The sequence below is a fragment of the Sorex araneus genome, chromosome X (genome assembly GCF_027595985.1).
Source record: "Sorex araneus isolate mSorAra2 chromosome X, mSorAra2.pri, whole genome shotgun sequence".
NCBI lineage: Eukaryota > Metazoa > Chordata > Mammalia > Eulipotyphla > Soricidae > Sorex > Sorex araneus.
Window position 1 is genome coordinate 192,317,687 of NC_073313.1, and position 22,104 is coordinate 192,339,790.

The 22,104-nt window shown below is 38.4% G+C and overlaps 1 protein-coding gene across 12 annotated transcripts in view; it reads left to right on the forward strand.

Annotated features, from left to right (window-relative positions):
- The window catches only part of PKP4 (plakophilin 4), a 278,532-nt gene that overhangs the window by 59,909 nt on the left and 196,519 nt on the right, over window positions 1–22,104 (forward strand). For 11 of the 12 annotated variants that reach the window (XM_055120668.1, XM_055120675.1, XM_055120671.1 and 8 more), the window contains exon 2: window positions 17,813–17,901. The exons of the other annotated variant lie outside the window; for it this stretch is intronic. The gene's annotated coding sequence lies outside the window, so the exon portion shown is untranslated. The remainder of the gene's footprint in view (window positions 1–17,812; window positions 17,902–22,104) is intronic. 12 annotated transcript variants of the gene reach the window in all.

Genomic DNA, 22,104 nt, shown 5'->3' on the forward strand with positions numbered 1-22,104 from the left:
GGAACAAAAATCTTGATTTTTTTTTTTAAGATTCCTGTATATATCTTTCTCTTCACAAAAATCCTTGGATTTTTCCACTCTGGAGAATCTCTTCTCTCTAAAATATGTATCACTTTCTTTCTTTTACACTATTCTAAGTAAATTTCTTTAAATAAATGACTAACTGATCCTTGATCACTTATAATAAGATTTAACATTTCTTTTTTCTATTTTTTTAACCAATTTAATGAGAACTTTGTGGTAACGTTTATTATGTTCTATTTATAAGTGGGAAAAGAAAGAATTTCTATAAATCAATCTGATAAAAATATTGAGTGTATTTTTAATACTCATTACAGTCTGTGAAAATTTGTATTGTGATGAAGTCGTAAGGGTACCTTACCATGAGAAATAAGTTTATTCCTCTGAGATTGGAAAGGGTTTCTTATGAAGATGAACCTTCTTTAGGCTCTCCTTTTTTAGTATTCAGTGAGGTAGATTGTAATCATTCTCAACCCTTCTATGCAGTATGGATACCAGGGGGTTTTAATAGACCCCAAATTATGGGTTTTGTTGTTGTTGTTGTTGTTGTTGTTTTGGTGTGTGTTGATGGGGGGGATGTTTTGTTTTATTTTGGGGTCACACCCAGTACTCAGGGACCACTCTCTATGCTCAGGGGACTGTGTGGTGCTAGGGGATTAAACCTGGATTTCTCACAGGCAAAGCAAGCAGTCCAGCCTTTTTAGCAGTTGCCCTGCCCCTGGATGCCTGTTTGAGACTGCTTCAAACCCAGAGCTGTTTTACAGAGCTATATCTTTGTTTGAAACCTTCGGTCTCTAGGAAAATTTAGCATCGTTGCTAGACCTGGGCCCAGATGGCTTTCCATTGAACTTGGCAGAGACAAAACTCTTGGAAACTCCCTAAGGAAGCGTCCTGACTGAGCAGAGCTCTACAAACACTGTACTTCCTTTGAGCTAGATCTCCTCTCCATCAGACCTGTCTGCCTTCTGGGCTAGGCCTTGGGTGGATTACTTGAACCCCGTGTTGTTATTGAAAAGGCTTTTGACTTTTACCAGATATAACTGATGAAACAAAACAACAGCCGAAAACCCAATGTTCATTGTTGCCTTGTAACTCTGCCTTTTTGGCTTTTTTGAGGGAGTTACCGGCTGATGTTCCTTAAAATGAACCATTTTACTTTTAATTGCTACATGCCAGGATGGTTTATGTACTTCTGTTTCTCAGCATTCCACAGATGCCACTTTACTCAACGCTGTGCTTTAGTGCATCTTCACAGATTTCTCCTTCTCTGCCCTGCACATCCTCGCTGCTTGAGGTTCTCATGTAGCAGCTGTTCACATACCCTGTTGACATCCATCCACAGCACATGTCCAGCCAACTGAGCTAAATTGGAGCAAGCAAGCGTGGCTTTAATGCTGGTGAACTGGCTCTGCTCCAGGACTTTGCCACTCCTGTCTTGCCATCTGATGTTTTGTCGAAGAGTCAGATTTAAACACTTTTCATGAGAGCAGAACCAAATTTTGTATCTCTATAAAAGTGCATAATTCTTATTTCATCTCTCTAAAACATGTTGATTTAGTATGCCCACAGTATTGTCATGCAGATGTTTTATGAGCTAGGGGTTGCTTGTCTAAATCACGTTGTGGTCTTGATCTTTACACTTAACTTTTCAGCCCTTGTTATCTTCAAGATAACAGGATCATTTATAACATTCCGGGGTTTTCCCAAAGATGTTCTTTAGAAGTGTGTTTGTCAGTGTTAGGCAGATTTTAAAAAATATTTACAAAGCATGTTTGATCATGCTTGCAACCATCCTGAGGTTTTCCAAAGGCCAAAACACTTAGAGTGAAATGGAAGCAATTTATTAGGTTTGGTTTACTGCATTCATGAAGAAGAGTTGCCTGTCCATGGACTTTAAGAAGATGATCATGAAACCTCAGGGTCTTAATAAGTACATTAGAGCAATCATATTTTAGAATCTGAGATAACCAATGTGATGGTGTAAAGTAAGAAAATACCTTGCTTCTGATTCCTGGAAATGAGGTCTTGACATAGTAGTAATCTCCAGGTCCATTAGAACCCAGATTCTGCAATTAAGAAACCTCTTCTATAATTATCTTCCTATTCCCTGTGGGTTGGGAAGGGGGTGCAGTTTCCTCAACAGCTTTCAAAGAAAGGAACTCGAAACATTGGTTTGGATACTTTAATTGCCTCTTAAAATCCTCTGAGCTTTAAAGTTACTTGAAGGACTTCCTCCCTAAATTTCCTACCATTGTTCTTTCCCTGAGATTATTCTTTTGTTCCAGTCCCCCTTGGTGTATAATTGAAGTGTCTTCTGAGCACCCCCCATCATGGGCCCCCTACCTTTTCCCCAGTCACCTTCCACATGGAACATTGCAGAAGCTTCTAGCAGAATCCCCAGATTCCTTTCTCATTCTTCAGCCCAGGTACTCATCTATGAAACAGAAACTACTTTCATAATTCCCTTACCCTTCAGAGAAATATTCATCTGTGCTTAGTGGTCTTGAAGATCAAAGGTGGTTCATATGTTTGTGTTAACTCATGTGCTATTAGATGCTAGGAGGAATGAGAATGCAGAATATTTGTTTACATGTGGCAAGACCTCTATCATTTGTAAGAACAAAGTAGACATGCATAAAAGCAAAGACTAGTACTCTCTTTTCTAAAATAAACTTTGGCACAAATCCTTGAGACTTTCTGCTCCATGGCCTTCTATTTATATATTTTTCAATGCTGTGAGAATTCCTGGTAAGAAGTGTTAAAGACTCGAGGCCTGTCTTACACTGCTCTCAGCATTGCCGTTCACATCTGTTTTGCATAAAGCCAGTTAGAACCTCCCCTCATCGGAATTCTTCAGCCTAATTAAAACTTTGAATCATAACACATGTGAAGGAATTGAAAAAACTCCTGCAAGCAACATTTGTCGGAGGATAGAAGCTTGATTCAAGTTGTTAACTGTACTTGCCTCTGATATTTCATAGGTGCATGTCAGGTCATGTAGAAGATAATGTTGAAAGAAATTATGATGGTACTTAGTCACTGTTTCGTATATATTTAGTTGATAACACTAGTGACAATCTCTCAATTCTCCTTTTACCTCTTATTTCCTCCTTCTAGTATTCAAAATATCATGATAACTTAAAAACAAATCTTTTAGTAACTGCCTAAACAAACTTTGTATTAAAAAAACAAATAGCGTGTGGGCTGGAGCAATAGCACAGTGGGTAGGGCATTTTGTCTTGCACTCGGCCAACCTGGGTTCGATTCCCAGCTTCCCATATGGTACCCTGAGCACCGCCAGGAGTAATTCCTGAGTGCAGAGCCAGGAGTAACCCCTGTGTATTGCCGGGTGTGACCCAAAAAGCAAAAAACAAAACAAAACAAAACAAAAACACAAATAGCGCGAGTAACTTTTTAAAATAAGTGATCTTGTAAAATGAAATTGTATTATGCATTCTCAAGTATTTTTTCAAATCATATGTTCTTAATAGGAATCCAGTGGTTATTTTTACATTGTGCTTTCAAAATTATGATCTAGGTCAGTCGGAGAGCTCATCACTTTAAGTTGAAGGCCTGTTTAAATTTTATGTTAAAAAATTTGCTTATTCCGGGGCTGGAGCAATAGCACAGCCGGGTAGAGCGTTTGCCTTGCACGCGGCCGACCCGGGTTCAATTCCCAGCATCCCATATGGTCCCCTGAGCACTGCCAGGGGTGACTCCTGAGTGCAGAGCCAGGAGTAACCCCTGTGCATCGCTGGGTGTGACCCAAAAACCAAAAAAAAAAAATTGCATATTCCACATAAACCTTTTTGATAGATAGTTTAGTGACTGCATGAAGTTGCTACAAGTCAGTTGCTTGGACCTTTTGTTTCCTTTACCAATGATTTGTTTTTTAACTTGGGGGCTAATTTTCAGCCCTTAGTGTATATCACAATCACCGAGATGCAATGTAAAATCAAATTTCTGGGGACAGTGATCCAGAGTTTGATCCCTGGCACTTCATACTTAAATCTTTCCTCGTCTCTCCACCCCCACCCCCCACCTCAGCCAGTGCTTCCAGGTGTTGCCCAATCCTTTCCATCCCCACCTAACCCCCTTCAAACAAAAGGGAGGGGATTACTGTAGATTGCCAAGCTTCCTGTTCTGATCAGTCTTCATAAAGAGGTTCTTTCCACACAAGCAGATAGACTAAGCTTATTGCTAATTTTTCACCTAACATCTAGGTGAAAATTACAAGAAAGCAAAAGGCTTTAGAAAGACTGAATTCAGATTCGAGCTTCCTGAGTATGAGTGGAAGGGCCCTGCTGATGCCTAAGAAGCAAGAAATTTGATACTGAGCCCAGGGAAAGAACATCAAGCTTTTATTGGTCAGTCTAGAAGTGATGTTAAAGGCTTTTAAGATTTTATCCACCCCAGCAAAAATAGATTTACCAGGAAAAACAAAGACAAACCTTTAGACCTCCTGGAATTTAGAGGGAATCAGGTACTAGGAAATTAAGCTGCTCTACGCAGGCATCTCTGAGACCTCAGTTCTTACTGTCAGGTGCTGCTGCCCACAGCAGGTTTTCTCAACCAACCAGTATCCAGAGCCTCCCATCCCCAGTGTGGCTTACAGTTGAATAAGAGGGCAGAAGAAAATGTGAGCGTTAAGGTAGAGAAAAAAAAAAAAAAAAGCTGTGTGGTGAGGCTGAAAGAAGTGAAGGCCAAGGGATAATTGGAAGGTTGTGGTCAGGATCAAGGTCAAAGACCTCTGAGACATGGTGACTCGGCAGAATGACATAGGTTGACAAAGAGCTGGAAAGAGAGCATTGAAGGGCCAGAATGCGAAAGCACAGCTGGTTTGAATTGGGGTGGGGAGAGCTGTTGTCTCTGCGGTGTATGTGCCGGGCAGTGGGGTGTAGCATGAGACGATGGCCCACTTCTCTGCCTTCCTAAACTCTATGGAGGAAGACCTGGCAACACCTCCTGTAAGTGCAAGTTTGAGCAGGACTCATTCACAAACTTGGACTGGAGAAATGGGAAAACCCAAAGTTTTCTCCTCAGTGCTATACTGTAAAATTTGACTTTTGCATAGGTGGCATAGCATGAAGAATGCCCTTTCTAATTAGGTGGGAACTGATGTACATTTCTTTTCAAGTTGCATGGCTTTAGTTGTACACTATAATGGAAAGTACCCTACCTTGAGAACCAGCTTACTCACTGGCAAGCCTGAACAAGTTTGGTGCCCACTCTGAGTTGGCTTTGAGCCACCAGGCATCTCTTCTAGAGTCCTTGATGTTTAGTGTTTCTTTTCAGGGAGCCTGGAACTATTGTGGTTGAGGAGGTAATGCAGCGCAGGAGGGGAAACTCTTGCTCTCATTTATTAAGTTATTAAAATATGGTATTTCTCTAGAGTTTATTTTGAGAGAAGTGTTTAAGAGATGAGAAATGGCATAAACTACTCAACACAGGATCTTCAAAGCCCAAGGCCATCCTATGTCTAAATTTCTGTGAAGCTGTTGTTTTTATTAGTTCTCAAGTATAAGCTGCTGTCACATAATTTTGCTTCAAAAATGTTTAAATATGTTGGTCACTCCAGGCGTTTCTGACAGAAGTGCTTCTTGCCTAATATATTGATACAAAGAACTTCTTTGTGATTGAGTTTATATTATGCTTAATGCTGTTTGTTGTATGGTTATATTTGAAACTTGATCCAGAATTGGGATTATCATCCCTTAAAAATAAATATTTGTTTTATTTTCTTTTGTTTTGGGGTGACACAAACTAGTGCTCAAGGCTGTCTTCTGACTACACTCAGGGATCACTTTTGACAGGGCTTGGGGAATCATAGAGTGCTGAGGATTGAATAGGGTTGGCTGCGTGGAAGACAAATGTCATAATGGCTGTACTATGTCTCCAACGTCACTTTATATTTATTAATTGTTAAAACTTTATGAATTGAAACATACTAAAACTCTAAAGAGAACATTAGAATGGAAATTTCCCTGTCCCTTCTGATTGAAATGCTTGTGTGAAATGTGTCCAGGAACTTTATTTAGCTATAACTTTCCATTGTATGCTTTTAGGATGAATGAACCAGTCAGCTATTGGTTTTAATATCTAATTTAATTTGTTTGTTTGGGGGTCACATCTAGTGGTGATCAGGGCTTACTCCTGGCTCTTTGCTCAGGAATCGCTCCTGGTAACATACTTGGGGAACCATCTGGGATTCTGAGGATTGAGCCTGGGTTGGCCACATGCATGGCGAACACCCCATACACTACTATCACTTTGGCCCCAAAGATTTTTGACTAAGGGAAAACAAATCAAAAGAATTTAATAAAGTGTTTTAGGAAAGTACCACCACTTCTTGATTGTGCTTGTTTTTTATGGTTACATGCATTAGAGTACAATTTCTTATGAAGTTGCTGCTACAGCTTTGTCTGTCATGAATAACTAGGGCAGGGAAATGGTCCAGTGATTTTCCTTGGTCAGCTGTAACCGCAACAACAACAAATACTGATTTCATCAAGCTATAGCTCATTTTGTTCTTTTGCTTTGAAATCTGAGATGGCATGTCTCAGTGGATAATATTACATTCTGTATATTTATAATGATCCATATATTTTGGCAGCTATTTTGATCCATGATTGATGAGTATCACACTGAACCAGAATACATGAATTTCAGTCTAGAGGAAACTTGTGTGTTGCTGTTTTCTTTCTGTGTGACTGACCACTGTGAAGGTATGAAGATGAGTATACACTGTTAATGAAGTGGCTCTGTTGTGATGTAATTTCAGTAGCTTCTCATAGCAGCTGTTTGTTGAGAGTAAGTTGAAAGCCAACTGGTTTGGGTATCACAGTGGTTAGGAGCCACAGAGTACTGTGAAACTGGTTCTCAGTTATGGGAACCTGAGAGTATCCCAGTTAACTCTCAGATGTGTTTCAATTGACACTTTTCTAGCTCCATACTTTCTTTGTTTTTTTTGTTTTTGTTTTTGTTTTTGTTTTGGGGGCCACACCTGGCAATGCTCAGAAGTTACTCCTGACTCTGCACTCAGAAGTTACTCCTGGCAGTACTTAGTGGATCATATGGGATGACAGGAATTGAACCCAGTGACTTCATTCAAGGCAAATGCCCTACTTGCTGTACTACTGCTCCACTGTCACCTCCCTTTACCTCACACCCTGTTTTAAACTGTTCCATTTGAAAAAATTCCTTTAAATTCCAGAAAGATAGTACAGTGCTAGGGATTTGCCTTGCACATGGCCCACTTGGGTTTGATCCCCAAGACTCCTTATGGTTTCCTGATTCCATAGAAGTGATCTCTGAGCACAGAGCAAGGAATATGCCCTGAGCACCACTGGGTATGCCACCCTACCAAAAAAAGAAGAAGAAACCGAAACCTTCCTTGGTGTGTGGAAATGCAGGTATTGACAGAAGATAAAACTCTTAATTTTGTATTTTTCATTTATTCTATGGCCATCTGTTTACTGAAGTTAAATTTGATGTCTTGTTCAAACTTATTTTATCTCAATGATGGCAAAAGATCAAAGAAATAACATTACATCAAGCAATGGGAAATGGATGTTTCATGCCTGAGTGCCCATAGAACATATTCAGTATGGATTATTATTAGGAAAACCCTAAATATTTGCTGCCCATTAAATAAAAGGCACTCTCTCCATGGTGAACTTTCATCCATGATTTAAAAATCAATCTTGGGTCATTCCTAGTAGTTCTTTTTCCACCTGTTTCAAATAGCTCTATCACAAGTTATTATCTGTTGCCTTTCACTTTTAGTGGAACATCCAATTATCACCATCCAAACAGCGTTTTATCCCTGAGACATTCCATGTGTGGCACTGGAAATACAAATGCAGATGCCAGTGAGGGAAAGTTGGGATCTACTTCCTGTTTTAGGCAGTTCCTAGTTCCAGATGAGAATTTGTGCAAGAGTTTGAGAATAATTCATAAGTGATTTATAGAGGTGAAAGTGGATATTGAGAGGTCTGGCTGTTCTCAGGATAGGAGTATAGGTGCAGTAGAGATCTGGTAGATAGCAGAAGGGCTGGATCTCTCAACTGATGCTGAAGTTGAGTTCCTGCACCACAGAATATCCCTTTGGGTGTCTTAGAACAAAAAACAGCAAAAGAAATGGAAAGATTAAAGTAAAATGGAAGAATGATTGTGTTATAAATTGAGCAGTTTGACTTTTCCTTATTTTTTTTCCTACCCCACCCAGTATCTTTTAGTTTTACAAAATGTGAAACATTTTGTTAATCATAGTATTTTGTGGGAGGGGAGCTTTTTGGGCCACGTTGATAATGTTCAGGTGTGTCTCTCTTAGAGGCGCTCAGGAAACTGTGAGGTGCCAGGAATCAAACCTTAGCCTCTGGCATGTGTAGCATATACCCTGGAGCATTGAGCCATCTCTCTGGCCTTGCTGTGGTTTTTCTGATGTTCAAAATGATACATGGTTCTGTAATTTGTACATATGATTCTTAAGTGTATGTACTTCAGTGTAGATAGATGATAATCTTAATAGCCTTTTTTCAATCCTAGCTGATTGAATGTCAACATTTTATACCCACATCATTACCTTAATTGTAGAGAGATTCTGGCATGGCTGTGGAATTTTGTCTGACATGTGTTCGCTTTCTTTGTACTGCCCAGGTCCTAAATATTGATTAATCATTAATTATTTATACTCTGTAATCTCATACTTTATTAGCAGATGTTCCACCTTTAGAGTCTACTAGTTAGGTTTACTGCAGTATCTAAGAACATCACTGTATTATCCATCTATAAGTAAAACTTGTAATTGATATTTTATTTACTTTATTAATCTGATTCCAAATCATGGTTTGTGGTCTTCCTATTAACAATAAAGGCAAATATTTTCCCCTTTTAAATTAAAACAACACTAAGAAACATGTAGGGCACAATGAATTTGTAACTTTTACAGACTCACTGTATCCTTGAACTGTGAATAAATGAAATACTGGGTAAAAGCAGGTCATGTAATTAAGAAAACTTACAAATTTAGTTTATTATTGGCTTAGTTGCAGCTTGGCTTTAGAGTTGCCAAGTGTTGCTTTAGAGCTATTCTTTAAATTAGGGTACAGAAAGTAGCACTGGCAATTTATATCTTTAAAATTTAAAATAATCCACACCTTTTATTTCTTCCCATTGAATCTAAACAAGGGTTGTTTCATTACATTGAGATATTACCAACACTTGAATAATTATTTTCTAGATTTTTGCAGGAATCATAGTTCTGATTTATAGGCTCACATTAAAAGTACACTTTAATTATACACCTTAATTATATCTTTCAACTACAGATCTATAGTTGAAATTTAGAAATACCAGTATGACCACATTGTAACATTCACAGTGTTAGGTCCTATTATTGGAATGTCACTTCCTTGACTTGTGGTTATGTGCTAACTTCTTCCTTTAAGACAGCCAAAGTCCTTACCTAAAAAAGAAACTACTTACCTAATTAGAAAGGTTGAAAATGAAATTTGATTCTGATATTTTTTGTGCCAACTATTGAACAAAAGATTTCTTTTAGGGAAGCAAGTTGTTCAGTAGTTCTTTGTCTTTGAATATGAGCTATGTAATATAGACATTTTTCAGTGAGCATAGCAGCAGTATATACCTGTTTCTGTTTTTATCTCTTCACACAGTAAAATCAGTGCTTCAGAAGGCATTGTATAAGTGCCCTAGCATGTGTGTTAGACATCAAGGAACAAACATAAAAGACAGAGGCCTATTCTCAATAAATTTAAATCTAAATCAATGAAGAAACACTTTTAAGCAACAGACATAAGTGGATGAAACTGAGTGTGTGTGTTAAGACCTTAAGTAGATTGGTTGGACCTGCAGGTGCTTCTTCAAAAGAATAGGCACTTCCAGAGCACATTGAGGAATGCCTTTGTAAGAATGAGGCATTTGAAAAGTATGTGTGTAGAAAGAAGAGGTGGTTTTACTGAAGCCAGAGGCAGCAGCTTGGTTTTTTTTGTTGTTGTTGTTATTTTTTCAAATTTTTTTTTAATTTTATAAATTTTTATTGAATCACCATGTGGAGGGTTACATAGTTCTCAGGATTATGTCAGTTATACAATACTCAAACACCCTTCCCTTCACCAGTGCCCATATTCCATCACCAACCCCCCCAGTATACCTCCCGCCCCCCTCCCTCCTCCCCAGTCCCCACCCTTGAAAGTGATAAATTTCACTTCGTTTATGGGGCCGATACCAGCGTATTACTTTTGGTTCCAGAAACTGCTGGCAGACATTCTACCAGACTATCAACTAAGACAGAGCCCCATGCCGGCTGATGACGGGAAATAACCATCTTTTTCGTTTTTTTTTTTTTTTTCCCTTTTCAGGCAGCGTGGTGATTACTAAACAGGCGTGAACTCGGTGGCGCGGGATGAGGGGGGGGGAAATAGAAAAGTTATATAACAAACAGCGGTACTTAATATCTCTACATTCTCAGCAATGGAGAGCTATCAAATGCTTCCTTGACAGTAGGACTGTCTTTTCTTTTTTGGGGGGAAACCCTAGCAACAATAGTGAGTTATGTGTTGAAACATGGAATGTAACCAAGATAAAGCAGCTTGGTTTTATACTTGCTTGTGGAATTGGAATGATAAGAGGTGGAGTGACTGCTCTGGAAGCATTAGGTTGTAGGTCTGGGACAGAACTGTGGGGCCACAGCTGACTAAAAGCAGGAAAATGGCACCAAGAAGAGGGGCTGTGTTGAGAAGGATCTGCTGTTAGCAAGGATACCCAGAGTCTGGGCATGAGCAGACACAGAGGGCCTTCCAGATTCCCCTCCGAAGTTTGTGCTTCTCATGTCTGTGGTGGCTTATGCTAATTGTCTGCCCTCCCTGGCCTACCAGTTTTCATTCGTCAAAGTCCAGTTTTGCTCCTCTTCTTCTAGAATATTGCTGCTGAGTGGTGGGCAAGGCCCCTGGAGATGGTGGGCTGAGGGAGGAACCCAAGAGAGTTGTGGAGCAGACAGGTGGGCAGCCTGTGTCCGAGCCCTCCTGTGTTGCAGGAGCTGTAGTTTTCCCTCAGAGCCTTTAAATTAATCATCACTTTCCTTATAGGTGTTCATTAAAGGTGTGTTTTAATTAATTTGAGACACAAAATCTTACTTAAACATTATAATTCATTAATACATTTTTTAAAAAGTAATATCCTTTTGATTAAATGCAAAAATTGAAGAATTTGTTTTAATTTTAGATTTTTAATCAATTATTTTTCTGATGAATAACATTTGCTCAGTTAACGGAATCACTGAACTAAATTTCCTTGTGGAAAGCAGTGTCTAATTGTGTATATAATGGATATAGGAAGGTAAAATAAAGCGAAGAGAAATTTAAATAGAAACATTTCTGTTTTATAGTTTCAGTTCTGTTCACATTTTCATACAGAAAAATTAACATTTTGTCTTTGACTTGTTATTTACATATTACCTGTGAAATTGGAATACATGCAAACATAAGTGAGTTGTAATAGATACCCACTCCGAATCAGTCCTATAGAATGCGTTAAAAAATTTCAAGCAAAGGGCATTGCATAGCTCACCATTAGCTCCAGATTACAGGGAGAAAAAGAACAGAGAAGGGAAGAAATTGAGAGAGGAAGAAGAGATAGAAAGCAATGAGGAACAGGGATCAAAATCAGTGGTGCAAAGGAATGGTATAGCTAAATATCCCAATCACAGAGTCAGCAACACTGAAAACAAGGGATCTGACCTACAGTAACAACACTTAAAAATGTGCCTGTCATTGTGGTAGGCGAGGGGTCGAGGTGGGAGTGAGAGAGAATCTGGGAACCATGGTGAAGGGAAGTTGACACTAGTGGTGGGCTTGGTGCTGGGACATAATATGTCTAAAAGTTAAGGGGGCTGGAGTGGTAGTACAGTGGGTAGAGGGTGCGTGCTTTCCACATGGCTAGCCGGTATTCAGTTCCCAGTTTGTTCCATATAAAGATGAGCACCGCCAAAAGTAATTTCTGAGTGCACAGCCAAGAGTAACTCCTGAGTGTTACCAAGTGTGGCTCCAAACCAAAAACCAACAAAAACTCTCAGCTATGAATAGCTTCATAAATCATGTGCTTTAAAATTTTTTTTAATTTAAAATAAAGCATACTTAACCCTAAAAAAAGTATAATCGTAAAAATAATAATATATGGTATTAATTACATTTTAAGTTTTTAAAAAAATTTTATTAGTAAATCACTTTGGGGTACAGTTGCAAACTTATGAACTTTCATGTTTATATTTGGTTTACATCCCTCCACCAGTGAAGGTTTTTTTTTTTTTTAATATCATGATAACACCTTATCTGGAGAGATTTTCTGGTTCTTTTGCAAATTTGAAGACAAATCTATCCCACCCTATATTGTTGTATATTTACTGGTAAGCAGCTGTACTCTTGAGGATACTAGAGAACTAGAGACACACAAAGCTCTGTGGATATCAGTGAAGGCAGGCCTTATTTTTAAAATGTGCAAAGTGGATAACTGGTGAAATGATTTCAGATGTCATATGTGGAATATTGAATGAAGTTATCTTGGATTTTGGTTTTGAAAGTATTTGCATTTCAGATTACTTAATGCTTCATTGATTTAAAGTAAAATTTTAAAATTGATCAAACAAAATGGCAGGATTTAGGCACAAAAAATACAGGTTTATTTAAGCCAGCCTATAATGACAGAATCGAGTTTTAGCAGCAAGCGTATGGAGGTAGCTCCAAGCAGAGCAGTGGGAGAGATTTGTGGACTGGCTGGAATGCAGAACATTCATGAACGCCTCTAAATATATGGTTGTTTTCATCATATTCTTCACATACTTGTTGGTGACTCATTTTTTTTGTTTGTTTGTCTTTATGGATTTTATGTTAAGTCTTCCTCGAATTTCAAAACTACCTGAATTGTTCCTGTTGGGGAGAATAGCCACGGGTTGAGATAAGGAGCCTCCAAATACTCATTACAAAGATTTGAAATTCCTGTAATCCTGAACCTAACTAAACTGGGTTTTGCAGTTCTAAACACTAGGACTAATAAATAAGTGCAAGCTTTCATTTCTTAGTTACCAAAATGCCCGTGTTTACCAGACTCCTTTCTGGTCCAGGATCAGTAACAGGAATCTGGAATGTTGTCAAAGGGAAAGAGACGTGTAGTGGGTAAGGCGCTTGCCTTGCATGCACCCGACCTGGGTTTGATCTCCTGCATCACATGTAGTCCCGCAAGCCCCACCAGGAGTGATCCCTGAGCCCAGAGCCAGGAGTAAGCCCTAAGCACTGCTGCATGTAGCTTCACCCCCAAGAAAAGATAGTTTCAAGAGGGATTTCAAAACTGTCTTTTTTTCCTTAGAGTAAAAGATATTTCAAGGATTTTTAAAAAACTCACTTTTTTGCTTTCCTAGACAAAAATCAGAACTGAGATTTTTTATTTTTATTTTTACCCCCGTTTCTGTACATTATACTAAGAGTTGCCCCCTTGTCCAACTCCCAGAGAAGAGTAATTTTACATGATGCCATTTCATGTTGACTCTGCTCTGTGTTTTTCAGTCTTTTGACAGGGTTGTGTATGTGTCAGGGTTTGAGCCCCAAGCCTCACACCTCTGCAGCATGCAGTATGCAACTGAGATACATACTTGGACATTGAAGTCTTTGTTGATTGTAATTTTTACAAAGTACTTGGATACAATTTACTGATCCCATGTCTGTCCAATTTGCCTCTGTGTTCTTAGTTTGTTGCTTTTTCTGAAAGCAACAAATTTCTCCTGCTTTCTTTCTTTCTTCCTGTTGCTGGTAGACACTCCCTGCTGTGTCACTTACCTGAGGAAGGCAGTGATGCTGCTGTATTGTCTGCTTCCACGGATACCTGAGTGATTACTTGGGAGTCAGGGCTTCTCTCCAGGGTCCTGCATGTGAAGAACAGAAGAGTGTGTCCTCCAGAGCTTTGGTATAGTGTCTTCTTTCTCTGAAGTCTTTAGTGAAATTTCACCAGCTGATTCTTTTTTTTTCCTTTTGGGTCACACCCAGTGATATACAGGGGTTACTTTTGGCTCTGCACTCAGGAGTTACTCCTGTCAGTGCTCGGGGGACCATATGGGATGCTGGGAATCGAACCCGGGTTGGCCACATGCAAGGCAAACATCCTACCCACTGTGCTATCACTGCAGCCCTAGTCCCCAGCTGATTCGTATTCCTTTATAAGCAGTGTATTTTTTTCTCCATGGTTAGCATTTGTAATCCGTTCTTTATTCATGGATCTAGAACTTTTATTTGGTTTTGTCCAAATATAATTTATCTGTTTCACTCATTGTATTTTATCATTTGAAAAGATCAGCTCTGAGAATTTCCTTTAGTATTTTTTCTCTTTTCTCCTTCTGATTAAGTAAATGTAAGCCAGGGTTCTAATATCTATATTCTCTATATATCATTCGCTCACCGCCAAGAGAATTATTTAGATCATTGCCTTTCAAGAAAAAGTATTATTTATTTCATCTATTAAAATTTTTGTTTACTTGGTATCAGAACTCTTACCTATTGTGGGTAATAGCAAGAGTTTCCAGAAACTGATCAAAAAGTACTATTCAAATATGAAGGGAAAACAAAGACTTTTGGGTACATAACAGGACTTAAGATCAGCTTCAACAATCTTTGAAAAGAAATTTTGAGATGGGGCTAGAGAAAACAGGATAGGGGTTAGGTGCTTACCCTGCACCTAAGAGTGCCTAGGAAGGAGCTCAGGTCAGTCACGTGCAAGGTTCAAGCACATTACCTGATACACTATCTCTCCAGAACCCAAATCAGCATTAATAAAAGTGACGTACATATCAAAGTCATAGATTTGGTTCGAATTCAATTTGAAAATGCCCTGCTTTCCTTTTTCACTTGTTCTTTTAGAAAGACACCTTGTAGCTTAACATCTATCCTAAAATGGGAGTGTTTTAGGTAGAGTTTTATTTACCTCAGATAAGTTGATGTGCTCTACCAAAGCACCAGTGTGTACCATATAGTATCTTACCTGTGAATAACTTGAATGCTCATAAGAAAAAATAAAAGATATGAATGTTTTGCACGTGATCTTAGGGATGTATACTTTTTCCAGAGCATAATTTATTTCATGTAGAAGCCAAATTTTCTAACAGAATGGTACTGAACTTCAACTTAATAGCCAAAATAGAATTTTAATGCTTAATTTTGTTGGCAAGAATCTCTACTGAAAAGAACTTAATTTTTTATGTACCTTTTCTTTAAAGTGTTTAATTAATGTTTTTCTTCTTAATAGAGTGACTTCATTGAAAAGCTAATGAGAACCAATTTTAATTGTGAAAGATGGAACAATAACCTCTTTCTAGGTAGCTGAGTTCATTTATTAAAGATAATGGTTATTATATTGCTGCAGATGTTCTTCAGAGTATTTGTAAGTGGGCCTCAAAAAGAGTGGAGGACAAGTAGCATGATATACTGAATTAGATGAGATAACTAGATTCATTTATTGTAAGATTTTTCTCAAGGTCTTTAAGCTGCCTCACAATTCTGCTGCTTAAACTTGGAGATGTCCACAAAACCCTGGGATCTAATTCTCAGAAATTCTGATTCTGGGCTGGGCCTGGAAGCTTGCATTTCTTACCAGTTCAAAGTGCTGCCATTGTATATATTCCACAAATAATGCTGTCAATGATACTTTTCTTAGAAACCACCAAAAAAGTGTAGCTTATTAACCACCAGTTCTTGTTTTTGTACATAATGGCACTACTTGAAGTCCATAGAGCATGCTTGAGGCTTTTGTATTTTAAATGAAATCTTTCAGATTGCAAATGAATTAATTTATGATATAAATGGAAGTCTGATACAGGACTTCTAAGAGGTATAGTGCAGAACTTCTAGATTATTATCAGCCAAGCAACTGTGTAAATCCCAGTCCTGAAATATTATTCAGGCAGTTCACATAAAAAGAAAATCAATACCATGAACTAAGAGACAACCTTTGTATAAGATACAGCATCATTACTCAAGAGTGAATCATTACTAAATTGTATACTTTTTATTTTAATAGACATCATGTATATTATTAAATGAACAAGTTCTTAAACAATTCTACTTTATTTATATTGCCTCTAGTAATTCCCTTATAAATTGCCATATTTCTTTTTTCTTTTTTCAATTTTATTAAATCACCATGAGATAGTTACAAGCTTTCATGTTTGGGTTACAATCACACAATGATCAAACACCCATCCCTCCACCAGTGCACATTCCCTACCACCAATATCCCCAGTATACCCTCCCTTTCCCACCCTCCCCCTGCCTCCATGGCAGACAATATTCCCCATACTCTCTCTACTTTTGGGCATTATGGCTTGCAACACAGACACTGAGAGGTCATCATGTTTGTTCCATTATCTACTTTTGGCATGCATCTCCCATCCCAACTGGTTCCTCTAGCCATCATTTTCTTAGTGATCCCTTCTCTATTCCATCTGCCTTCTCCCCTCCACTTATGAAGCAGTCTTCTAGCTATGGGGCAATCCTCTTGGCCTTGTATCTGCTGTCCTTGGGTGTCAGCCTCATGTGATGTTATTCTATACTCCACAAATGAGTACAGTCCTTCTATATCTATCTCTCTCTTTCTGACTCATTTTACTTAGCATGATACTCTCCATGTCTATCCATTCATAAGCAAATTTCATGACTTCATCTCTCCTAACAGCTGCATAGTATTTCATTGTGTAAATGTACCAAAGTTTCTCTAACCAGTCATCTGTTTTATGGCACTTGGGTTGTTTCCAGATTTTGGCTCTTGTGAACAGTGCTAAATTGCCATATTTCTTAATCTCCAATGTGCTGTGCTAGTGATTTCATTAGTCTATCTTTGTTAACTCTTGCATTTGATATGAAAAACTAATGATAAAAATAAATTTTTTATTTTAACAGCTTGAGATTTGATATGGCTTATCATCCCCTTAATTACAGATGATAGAAAATAATCATCTAGGGAGGTTTTTGAGGTTTCTATCCGTTTTTTAATATAAAAACTTAATATAATTAATTAGTGCAATATAGATGAGCTTTTCCCCCACCTGGGTCCTTCTGCACCTGGAATACTGTCCCCATTTAACATCCTTTTTGCCACCTTTTTTTTAGTGCACCTGGTCTTAATGCCTCATTTATCTCAAAGTGCATCTTAAATTATAGGTTTTTTTTGTCTTATGTTCCCTTTTTGACTGTAAATTGAATTGGAGGTCATGGTCTTACTTATTTTCATACTTTCCCTGGCAGTATGTAATCAGGTTAGTGAAACTTTAAATTCAACATAAAAGTTTCCTTTTTCATCACATAATACTTTGAGTAATGTAAGTCAATTCCCTCCTCATTTTTGGTCTTGATCATTATATCATTCATTACTCACTGAGTCCCAAGTCATTCTGAACCTCAACGACTCAAACAATGTATTTTTAAAAAGATTCTTCATTAAAAGTTTATAATACAGGACATGCTATGAAAGCAATAAAAGATATCTGTAGAGTGATCGTTTATTTTGATTCACTGTTGTTTGTGTATTAGGCATTTGCTGATTATTAACTAAATGATTAAAAAATCTTAGGATAGGATATTGAATCAACTAAGAGGAAAGCATTACTGATAATGTAAGCAATGAAAAAAGCTAATGTAAGCAATAAAATGAGATGTTATTCTTAAAAGTTGATTTCTGCATCATCTATCGTCTCAGACCTCTTTTTTAACAGTTATTTAATCTCTCACATTTCTAGATTTGAAGAGATTCTTCTGTGGGTGTTGCCTTGGTGCTTTCAGATGAGGGCAGTCAGCTGCTGACTTGGCCAGGACAAGGCTTTCTAAGGTGACCCTTTTTTATATTCTGAGCTCTTGAAATTAATGACTGAATCTCTGGGCTGATGTTGATTCTACACAGCATAATGATCTCAGTGTTCCAAATGAAAAAAACCACAGGCTTCTTAAGATGTAGTTTCTGAAATCTTTCATTATGAACACTCTTTGCTGTTATAGGACTGTTGTGATTCTTTATATTCAGAGAAGTCTACAGAAAAAAAAAGTTAAATACTGCAGTACAAATTTGTTGTGGTAAATAAAACAATTTTAGGAAATGAAGATTTGCAAATGAAACAAGATAAACTGAACAAATCCAATTTTAAAAAGATATTTTCCACCATTGACCAGTCATCCTAACTCCTGTTTTCCTTGGCCATGCATGTTAGTTTCCTACTGTATATTTATTTTTAGATATCACAAATGAATGCAATCATTCTGTATCTGTTCCTCTCCTTCTTACTCATTTAACTCAGCATGATCACTCCATGTCCATCCATTTATAGGCAAATTTCACAACTTCATTTTTTCTAGAGAGAGAGAGAAAGGGAGGGAGGTGGGGAGGGGAGTGGAGGGGGGGAGTGTAAAACTCCTGCCATAGAGGCAGATGTGGGGTGATGGAAGGGAACCTGGGGACAGTGGTCCTAGGGAATTTACACTGGTAGAGGGATGGGTGTTGGAATACTGAGTGTATGACTGAAATCCAGTCATGAACAGCTTTGTACTGATCTATCGCAATGATTTAATAAAAAAGTTTTTTAAAATGATAAAGAGCACCTGGAAGTTGAAGTAACTGAGTTGACTGCGCTACGATGTAGGCAGGGGGACCCACGGGGCTGGCAAGACAAGCGGTCTCGGCCGGGGCCTCTGATAAGCATGAGTGTGGACAGCGCTGTGGGGCGTAATTGGCAGAGCCGCTGCTCTTACCCATGTTCCAGTCTGCATGATATTGTCCTGCTCTCCTCCTGGGCAGCTCCATGGCAGGAAGGCCTAACTCCAAGAAATGTACTCCCAGTGCTAGCCAGAGTCTTCAGCACGATTGCTATTTCTTTAAAAAAAAAAAAAACTATATATGTATACACACACACACACACACACACACACACACACACACACACACACATACACACACACACACACACACACATATGGACTGGAGTGATAGCATGGTAGGTAGGGTGTTTGCTTTGAATGCTGCTGACCCGAGTTCAATTCCTCCGTCCCTCTCGGACAGCCCGGCAAGCTACCGAGTATCTTGCCTGCACGGCAGAGCCTGGAAACCTACCCATGGTGTAGTAACAACAAGTCTCACAATGGAGACATTACTGGTGCCTGCTCGAGCAAATCGATGAACAATGCATTGACAGTGACAGTGATACAGTGAAAAAGATAAAGATTTTTCCTTCAAAATTGCACAAGGTCTCAATTTCTACTTGTGGCCTGTAGTCAAGGGTCAGGCTATGCCTCACTGCTCTGAAATTATTAGAAGGGCACAATCCTCTTAGATTTATTCTGGAAATGTTTCTTCCTGCTAAATTAAATATGAACATTAATACAGTTTTACTTTCTTGAGTTCCTCAAATCTCTTATGTTGAGAACCTGTGTAACTTATTTAGATTTAATTTTCAATTGTTTCATTTGTCCTAACCTATCCTTCTGTTTTTTTATTGGTTGTAGGACTTCCTTTAATGATTGTTGAGGGACCAGAGAGATAGTACAGTGAATAAGTATGGCACTTGCCTAGAACTCAGCTGACCCAAATTCAATACCTGGCTCTATATATGGTCTGTGAGCACCCTGGCGTGTGGCTTAAGTGCATAAGTAAAATAAAATTGTGGAATTCAACCTTAAATTCTGCTATATCCTAAAAGCCCTTATTTTGCCTTTACTTTTTTTTTTTTTTTTTGCTTTTTGGGTCACACCTGGCAATGCACAGGGGATACTCCTGGCTCTGCACTCAGGAATCACCCCTGGCCGTGCTCAGGGGACCATATGGGATGCTGGGATTTGAACCCGGGTCGGCCGCGTGCAAGGCAAACGCCCTACCCGCTGTGCTATCTCTCCAGCCCCTGCCTTTACTTTTGATTTATGCATTTGGGTATGCATTTACAATACTTGTAAACTGTTGCCTCATCTATTACAGTTAAAGAGAGTTCTGCTATAAGGCTGATTCACATACTTTGAAAGTGATGGTCTTATCTTTATTTTTGGAATCATAAATTTTCAGTTGATTGTGTCTAGATGTATTTTACCTACTTCAATGATTTTTTTCATTTTCTCAGTTAAAATTTTAGGCGCTGAGATTTTTTTCTTTTAGTATTTATTTTCCCTTTTTAAAATCTTCATAGTATGTATATTTTAAAATCATAATTCACTTCTTTTTTTGCCACACCCAAAGTCGCTGAGCGCTAACTCCTAGCTCTGCGCTCAGGGATTACTCCTGGCAAGGCTCAGGGGACCATATGTGGTGCCTGGGACTGAACCTGGGTAGGCTGATGGTAGTGTTATCCTTTTCACTATTTCCCTAGCCTCTTTTTATAGTATTCTTCATAAATATAGATCTTGCATGTAGTCTTTTTGTTTTCCCCCTCCCTAATCTCTGTCTTTGTGGGATAGGTCTGGGGCAGTGGTGGCAATTATTTAGAACACTTTTTTGAAATAGTCTTTGACAAAATTATTTCTGTTAATTGAGAGTTTTGTTTTTAATCTACTTTTTAAACTCAAAGACTCACTATTTGTCTTGTTTATGTCTGCAGTTTTCATTGTAAAGAATGTTCCTTCTGGGATGGGTGTTTGATCATTGTGTGATTGTAACCCAAACATAAAAGCTTGTAACTATCTCACAGTGATTCAATAAAATACAAAAATAAAAGAATGTTCCTTCTCCCTCTTTCACCTTTACTTTTTCTATTTAAGGGACCCAGTCTTCTTAGCATTATAGCAAGAGAAATTTTGCTGTCTGCATGGCACCTTTTGCCCATAGCAACCACTTACCCCTTTGAGCATGTGGAGGGTGGTGGCTGAGCCCCTCTCTTCCTCTTTCTCTCTGAGAGCCTGGTGAGCTAGTTAGTGCCTGCTTGCAGGAACCCGTAGCTCCAAGCACTTGTTCCTTCCCACCTTTCTAGCAATTCTCTTCCTCTTTGTAAAATATCTTTCTCTGATTATATTACCACAGATCTGTAACCATTATTTTTCCTGATTTTTGGCACACTGATGGCCTTATTAAAAATTTCTAGACTAGGTAGTTTTCTTTTCTTGAAAAATCCAAATGCTTTACTTATTATTTCATGGCATTGTGTGTTGGGAATTAGTGAAAATGTGTACTCATTTTGCTTCTTGATCTAGTCATCTCCCCTTGGGGTTTTATTTTCATTCTCACCCACTTGAATATTTCTAGCCCATTATTTTTAGACCATTGAATAGTAATGCATTTAAAAAACTTATGCATTATTATTGCATCTATGCTACAAAAAAATCACATCAAAGTGAATTTCTAGTACTTTACAAAAATACTTTTTCCCCTTTTCTTTAGGAAATAAGGGCTGGAGTGATAGCACAACTGGTAGTGCGTTTGACTTGCATGTAGTAGACCCAGGTTCGATTCCTCCGTTCCTCTCATAGAGCCTGGGAAGCTACCAAGAGTATCCCGTCCTCTTGGCAGAGCCTGGCAGGCTATCCGTGGTGTATTTGTTATGCCAAAAACAGTAACAACAAGTCTCACAAGAGAGACATGACCGGTGCCCGCTCGAGCAAATCGATGAACAATGGGATGACAGTGCTACAGTGCTACAGGGGCCTGAGAGATATTATGTGGGCAGGGTGCGTGCCTTACATGCTGCCGACCTGATTCCTATACTGTCCCCTGATCTCTGCAAGAGTAATCCCTGAGTGCAGAGCTGGGAGAGAATCTCTGTGACCTCCAAACATAACAACAACAATAATTTTTAAATTATTGAATACTGAAGTACAATATACTTATTTAACATAGATTTGTTTTTAGTTTCTATTAACAGTGTTACAAGCTGTTCCTCTTGTTATAGGACCATGTAAATGATCCATATAACCAGGAAGCACCATTAATTTGGAGTCATAGGGGAATGTTGCCTCCAGGCACGAGCTGTATCGACTCGATATTAACCCTATATTTCATTTTCAAAATTTATTGGTAACATATAGTGTTAAGTGCAATCTCGCCTTATAATGTAAACCCCTTTAA